At 54.6% G+C, this 7586-nt stretch overlaps 1 long non-coding RNA gene across 1 annotated transcript; it reads right to left on the reverse strand.

The window, feature by feature from the left end:
- Window positions 1-602: 602 nt before the first annotated feature.
- Window positions 603-7254, reverse strand: LOC144382334 (uncharacterized). Its single transcript, XR_013449050.1, has 2 exons — window positions 7126-7254; window positions 603-1402 (listed from the first exon to the last, which is right to left on the reverse strand). It is a non-coding gene; the product is annotated as an uncharacterized LOC144382334 (long non-coding RNA).
- Between the last annotated feature and the right edge of the window lie 332 nt (window positions 7255-7586).

Here is a 7586-nt window from a genome sequence, read left to right on the forward strand (position 1 = left end):
TGACTTTGTCATCACCCACAGAGCTAACCCCAAAGGCACATGTCTCCCTCCGGCCCAGTAACGGCTGCAGGGAGAGAAAAAATGGCACTAGATGGGTGGAGGGGAGTGTTGGCCAGCCTAGAGGTCACTGCCATGGAAGCTGGTTCCCAGAGCCTTTCAGCCTTATTGCCCGCTATCCCAGAAAGAAGAAAGGGGCCTCTCTGACACAGACGTGGACATCTCAGGCAGAAAAAATATAACTAGCTCAAGTGAACTTTCTGTGGCCATGGTGCGTGCCTATTGGGGAAGACTGGAGTTCGGTAGTCACCACCTGTGCCGATCTCAGTCACCTTTTGTTCCTCAGAGGGGCTGGCTTCGATTAGAGCCGGAAGCAGGCAGGATTTGACTGCAGTTCACAGCAGCCCCAGGTAGCCAGAAATGATGATTGCTGCTTTTAGGCAGGTAACCAGAAAGGAAGACTGCCCAAGCCCCCACGTGAGTGCCACCTCAGAAGCACACACCCTCATTCCTTCCAAGAAACTACCATGTCTTATGGCTCTGAAATCCCTCCTGAACCCTGAGTCTTCCTGGTCCCTTCTTAGGAATCAGAGTGAAAAACGGCAAACGGAGAGAATGTGCCATTTTATTTTATGAGCTGGCCAGACTGGCCCACTTATGGAGACTCTCCCTCCTCTTGCGTTACCGGCTCAGAAGATCCCCTCCCAGCAATGCTCAGTGAAGAGGGTAAGAAGCCATCCTCTTAGGTGGGTTATGCCCCACTGAGACATCAGCCCAGGGGCCAGAGCTGCACCGCGTATGCTAAACCAAGGAGCCTATTAGGCCAGGTGCCCAGGGTCACAAAGGCCTTTCACGGACACTCCCAGATGGACCACCTGTCGCTGCTGAACTTGACCACGTAGCATTTTGTGACAGCCCCACTCCTTGTGTCCCCTGCCCTGAGGTCTTCCTGCAGGTGGGGCTTAAACAGGGAAGCCAGAGTCCTGGCTTCTGTGGGTAGGCCATGTATGCCGGCTGCCTCTGCCTGAGAAGCCAGCTGATACCAAGACAAATATGGAAGAGGCGACAGCGTCCATGATGCATGTACACTCACGTGCGTGTGCGCATACACATAAGCATCTTCCTTTTCATGGTCAGCATGACCTTTCTCCAGAGTGGACATCTAGCTGTAAAGTAGGCTGAATTTAAGCCTTTGGACCCAGGAGGGACCAGCTGTGGTGGTGGTCCAGGCTCCCGGCTAAGGCAGGATCCAAGTTGAGGATCTTGTAACAACAAACAGCCTGGTGCGTGGAAGACCACAATTGTATGGAACAGTCTCCAAAGTAGGCAGATGGAGCAGTCCTCCAGATCCAGGGGAAGGGTCGTTTGGAGTGCCCAGTGCAGGTGTGGGGCTGCCTCACACAACCTGTGAAATGAGAAGGAGGTTGCTGGTGTCCGTGGCCACAAGTGAGAGAGCGGCAAGGAAAGGGAGTTAGCATTCAGACATGAGACTCGCTCCTGCCTCTTCCCTGACTTCAGAGGAAGCTGAGGCTTAGCATGTAACTGGTCGGTGCCTCCCTCCCTGTTAACCAACCCACAGGATCCATGGGAGGGCAAAACTCCCTGGGTTTGAGATTTTTGAATCGGGGCCTTTGTAGATGGACAGACCTCTTTCATGACGGTAACTAATGTTGCCCTTGAAGAAACCAGAGGAGGACTGAAGGCGGTCCCAGCACCTCTAGGGGCTGACTCCTTACTACCCAACTTCATCTCCGATCTATCTGGTGAGCCAGTGGAGTTGTGCATTTATTTTTAATTACTTAAAATGCTGGGCTGAATCTTCTGTTTCCTCTCAACTTACTCGATCCAGGTTGCTATAGACAGGCAGTGTTGGCAGAACCTTCAGCTGGGCCGCTGCTGGGCGTGTGCCTGAGGCTGGCCCATGCTGAGCCCGAGTCCGCACTCAGTGCCTTGCTGGGAACAAACCAGCACTCTCAGCTCAAGGGGACGCCCCAGCCTTTTCCCTCCTGCCCCCTTCTACAGCCCACAGCCACCGGCCACCTCCACCTTCATCTTAAGGCAGCTCTGCCAAACCTGCTCTCCCTGTGGTGGCTCCAGGGGACATGCCGTGGGTCCCTGGTCCTCCAGAGTCATGATCAAGGATAAGGGATTCATCCAAGTGAAGGCTAGGGTATGTTAGTGTTACGATGCTGATCAAGAGCCAAAACAAGGGTTCACTCACATACACCAGAGGCAACTGGCACAGCAAGCAACGGGAAAAAATGAGTGTTTCTTGGTAGAAAGGCCCGGATGAATACCCAAGGTTTGGCACTGTGGCCTTCAGGTTGTCTCCCCAAGAGCTTGAATGCCAGGTCTTTCCTGTGGAGAAATACACAAGAAGCACCTGACAGCCAACAGCCCCCTTTCCCCAGCTGCATTTTATTTAACGCTTTTTAAAAATGTTTTTAAAGAATTAAGTACCATTTTTAAAATGTAACCAGGGCCAGACTTACTTGGTACCAGCCTTCATATTGGGACAGAATCCTGTTTCTGGCCCTAGTAATTAATATTGTAAGTCTTCATCATATTGTTGTTAAAGTCACCTGTAAAAATCTGGGTGGGGAGGCAGGAGGGTCAGGTGGGGAGGGTCGTGCCTGAGGCTGGAAGATGCTGGCCTTGGGTCAGCACTTGGTGCCTTATACCAGTTTGGGAACAAACCAGCACTCAACTTGGGGGGGGCACCCTCTTCTTTTCCCTGCTGCCTCATCTACAGCCCAGGGGATCAGAGTTGGTAGAGCTTTACCTCCTGAGGGGTGGTGACCCCAGAGTGAGTGTCTCTTCTGAGTGAATCACCCCACCATGGCTTTGGCCCCTGTTCCTGGAAGATGCAGAGAGCAGCCCCAGGACCCTGCCAAGTTTTCCTATGGGAAGATATTTGGAAGAAGCATCAAGAAAAGACAAGTCCTCTGCAACGCTGTGCCTGAGGAGCGTGGGGAGCGGGGATGCCCGCTGTGTTGACTGCAGGGGTTGACGTGGACACGTACACTAAGTTCATGCCTGTGTGTGTGAAGAGCCCTGCCCACCCTGTTCCTGAAGTTTAGAGTCTTTAATGGGAAGGGACGAGGGAAACAAATAGTAACTTTTCTTCGGTTTGGTGTAGCCGAGTGCACATTTACCCTCCAGCTGTTTGCACTCCTATGGCCGACAACCAAAATAAAGTCCGTCATTTTTTTTTCTTCTGTGTGGAAGAGGATCATTTCTTCCCCCCCTTCAGGTGCCAGGACCCCCTGCCCGCCCAGCCTGGCCTCCAGCAGGGCTAGTATCCACCAGGGAGGGTGAGCTGTGTTGCTGCTGGTTACTCGTGGCTCCTTCCACTCGTCCTACCTGCCCCCCACAACTTTGTTTGGATTGAAAAAAACCCAGCTAGGAGAGTATTCCTGCCTCTCCCTTGATCTTTTTTTTTTTTTTTTTTTTTTAAGATTTTATTTATTTATTTGAGACAGAGAGAATGAGAGAGAGAGAGCACATGAGAGGGGGGAGGGTCAGAGGGAGAAGCAGGCTCCCCGCCGAGCAGGGAGCCCGATGCGGGACTCGATCCAGGGTCTCCAGGATCATGACCTGAGCCGAAGGCAGTCGCTTAACCAACTGAGCCACCCAGGCGCCCTTCTCCCTTGATCTTACTATGTATCTTGAAAGAAAAGAGCAAACAGAAAAATTGTCTTTCTGCCCAAACTAAGGACCCTCCCCCCGCCCCCAGCATCTCCTGCTATTTCATCTCTAGGTGAGCATGGGAAGTTTCCCTGCAGCACGGTGGCGGGGGGGGGGGGGGGGGCCATTGGAGGAAACGGCACCTCTGCTGTTGGAGAAGGTAGGATGGGAGGGGTCTTAAGGGCAATAAAAAGAAGACATGGACTGAAAACCTGAAAACCTAGCTACGTGATCAGGGGTGAAAAACTAGGAACCCGGTGATTCAAGTCAGGACTGTGGTAAGGAGAAGGGCATCGATGGGTTGACCCTGGAGGAGGCCTTAATCAGCAGAATGGATCAGATGGCACTGAATAGAGGGGAGGGGGCGGGCCTGCTGGCCTCTCCACGGTGGGCATCCTTGCAGCCTGGCCCCCTTGCCCACCCAGCCTGGGGAGTATGTCCATTCTGCTCCTACCTAGTCAAGAGTTGGAGACCAGGGGCGCCTGGTTGGCTCAGTCAGTGGAGCGTGCAATTCTTGATCCCAAGGTTGTAAATTCAAGCCCCACATTGGGTGTAGGGATTACTTAAAAGCTTTAAAAAAGGGCGCCTGGGTGGCTCAGTCGTTAAGCGTCTGCCTTCGGCTCAGGTCGTGATCCCAGGGTCCTGGGATCGAGTCCCACATCGGGCTCCCTGTTCGGCGGGAAGCCTGCTTCTCCCTCTCCCACTCCCCCTGCTTGTGTTCCTGCTCTCGCTATCTCTCTCTCTGTCAAATAAATAAATAAAATCTTTAAAAAAAAAAAAAAGCTTTAAAAAAAAAAAGTTGAAGCCGGTGAAGAACTTTGTGCATAAAGCAAGTGGAAGCAACAGAACCATGTCTGCCCCCTCAGGCCTCCTACCCCAGACTCCATACTTCCTTCTCCCTGGAGAGGAATTCCCCAAGGACCCCAGGGGAGAACAGAGACACAGCCACTCTCTGTGGATCGGGCCATGATAGCAGGAGCTAGGGACAGCTGCCTGCTCCTGTCCAGGGGGCTGGTGGCTGAGAAGGATGCTGACAAGCCCTCCTCCAGCTGAGGTGGGGCTCTGCCCCTGGCCCTGGCAACTGAGGAGTGCTTAAACATCAACAGATGTGTTTAGGCCTTCACGTGCCTAGGAACTGACCTTGGCTTTGAGAGCCAAGCACGGAGTTCAGCCGGGGACAGGGCCACTGCGGTTTTCACCACGCAGCGAACAGTGTCTGCAGCGCCCCCTCTGGGCAGTGCTATGGATCTGCTTGGTCCCATGGATTTGGAGAGGTCCGCTGTTGAAAACATTGCCTATCCTTTTTTCCCTCCAAGCCAACAGAGTGGTCTCCCCTGCCCCCCCTTTTCCCTTACGCTTCTCTAAAGATGATCCCGAGTCTTATCCCCTTTTCTTCCCCACCTCCAACCAGGAGAAAGTTCTTGATTGGAGGCCACTTGGCTGTGTGAAACGAGCACCGGACCAGGAGTCGGTTCTGGCGTCTGGCCCACAGCGTGGCCACTACCTGGCTGGCTGATCTTGGACGTGGCTCCCAAACCTGTTTTCTACCCTTGAAATGAGAAAGTCACCTTCACTCTCTGCCCCGTAAAGTGGTTGTGGGGCTGCAAAGAGATCAGAGATGCTGAGTGCTCTGCGTTTTGTGGGCCCTGTGTCTGTCCCTCTGTGGCTGCTGAGTCATAGTGGCCGGCCACCGGGGCCACACGGAGGCGCTCCCCTCAAGGTGGAACCCGGGCCACTGCCCACAAGCAGATGTGCTCTCGTCCCAGGAGGCGGGGCAGCTGCTCCTGCGCTAGCTCCTGTGACAGGAACCGGCAGCAGCTGCTCAAAGTCTGCTCTCCGGGAAATGAGTGACACCTGAAGCCCAGGGCGGTGTTGGCAAGAAAGGAAGTCACAGAGTTGGGTTGGTTGGGGGGAAAGCCAGCATAGGAATAAAGAACCAGAAACTTCATGTAATGTGAGGCAGGTGTCTCCTTGCCTTCATGGTTCCAACCCAGGCTCCAGCTCTGGTGTGCATGGATCCATCGCAATGAGAGTCACAGCCCTACCCCCAAGGAACACAAAATTCCACATACAGTACTCACTCGCTCTGCCACATGGCATTCTTAACCTGTGCGTCTTTAAGCAGAATTCTGGACACTGATCTTCCCTCTTCCTCAACATCCCTGCCTCTGACAAACCTCCATGTAAAACGTTCAAGCCAGTCATGGCCAGGCCCCTACTCCACTCCGGGGCCCCCACGCCCTCCCCTTGGCTTGGTGTGATTCAGCCACCATCCAGTGAGCTAGCTTCAGGAAGGGCAGCCACAAGGCAAAGGAGAGCGTGGGGAGCACGTGACCTGGCCCGCCCTGGCAGTTAACCGATGGAGGACCCAGCTCTTTGGCAGAGTCAGCCCACCTCCTCCAGGAAACTCCTGTCTGCCTCTTCCCCTGAAGCCCCTTCTGACCAGAGCCAGACTCTGGAAGGGGACATTTCTGGGTTTCCTAGCCCCTTGGGCCTAGGGAGTCAACCCCCTGCAAGTCGCTCTGCTATGATTGCCTGAATGGGAGCCTCAGTGGCAGCTTTTGGTTGTTGACTCGATAGAAAGGTCCAGGGGAAAGGCTGCTAAGGTAATATTGGAAATCCCAGACTGGTTGTTTAGCCCAGTGCAGGCACCGAGTCGAAGCTGGGTCAGAGCCAGCCACTCACAGCTTCCCCCAGGCCATACTGCCAACACATACCAGGTGGGGCTGAAAGAAAAAGCGCCCGACGTTTTCCAGCGCTGACAGCTCACCTGTACACGATCATGGGTATGAACACGAACTTTGCACCACAGGCCCCGGTCCTGGAGGTAGCCATTTCCCCTCTCCTCCTGCAGGAGCTGTTTGGCATTCCTCCCTCTAGACCTTCCTGCCTTCCCAAGCCTGCATGTCCTTCAAGGCCCAGAGCCTAGACTCTGTGTTGGTGGGAAAGCACTTGGACGCTTTCCTTCCCAGGCACCTGTCGACAGCTCCTGCCCTCGTATACACACGTCCAGGGACAGGGGAGTCGTGCCTCCATGTAAACCACTGCTCCCTGGCGCCTGGTACTTTCCTTCCGCTCCCCCCACCGGGCCTCCCACGTTGGCCTGTCTTACAGCACCTTAACCCCGCTGTCTGTTCCTGCGTGTCAGCCCAGGGTCCACCAGGGATGGTAAGCCCCTGGCTTGACCCACGGTAGATCCTGAGTCGGGCACAGAGCAAAAGCTCTGAGCTACTTACTCACTTGGGTCTGGAAATAATAACCCGTCATGTTCTTCTCCCCTCCGTTAGTCTGCCTGTTGGTTTAGAAAGCCTTGGAGGGCTCACGTGCCCCCAGCCTCCACCCCTATCAGAGAGTGGGGAGTTATGGACAACTAGCTGTGTACGTGGTACTCTGTGTGGTGCTGGGGCCCCGCTCCCCTCCCACCCAAGGTCACACCTTCACCTCGTGTTCACCACTCCAGACCTCCGTTGTCAGATTCTATTCCTGAGGTGAGGGCGATGAGGGTGTCTAGATGGAAGGAGCCTTGACTTCCCGGCTTCAGAGTCAGCTGGGTGCATCACAGCTGTGGGCTTTCACAGGCACTGGGAAGAGGGAAGGAAGTGGCATTTGTGGGCTTGCGGAAACTCTGACCCTAAGACTGGCACCTCTGCAGAGGCGGGGCCTGGGGGTGCTTGTGGGAAGCGGGCACCAGAAGGTAGAGCATGAGCCCATCTGCCATCCAGAGCCCCCACCCCATGAGGACTTGTCTCTGGGGGAAGTCAGAGGTTTTTGCCCCCTGCAGTTGGAGGAAACAAGATGCCATCAAAGCAGGCACAAGAAAGGACTTGTCCACGTGCGATATGCCAGGCACCAGGGACCAAATGCAACAAGGCGGCCACGGGCACGTGCTCCCAGAGCTCAGT

This window comes from Halichoerus grypus, chromosome 6 (genome assembly GCF_964656455.1).
Source record: "Halichoerus grypus chromosome 6, mHalGry1.hap1.1, whole genome shotgun sequence".
Lineage (NCBI taxonomy): Eukaryota > Metazoa > Chordata > Mammalia > Carnivora > Phocidae > Halichoerus > Halichoerus grypus.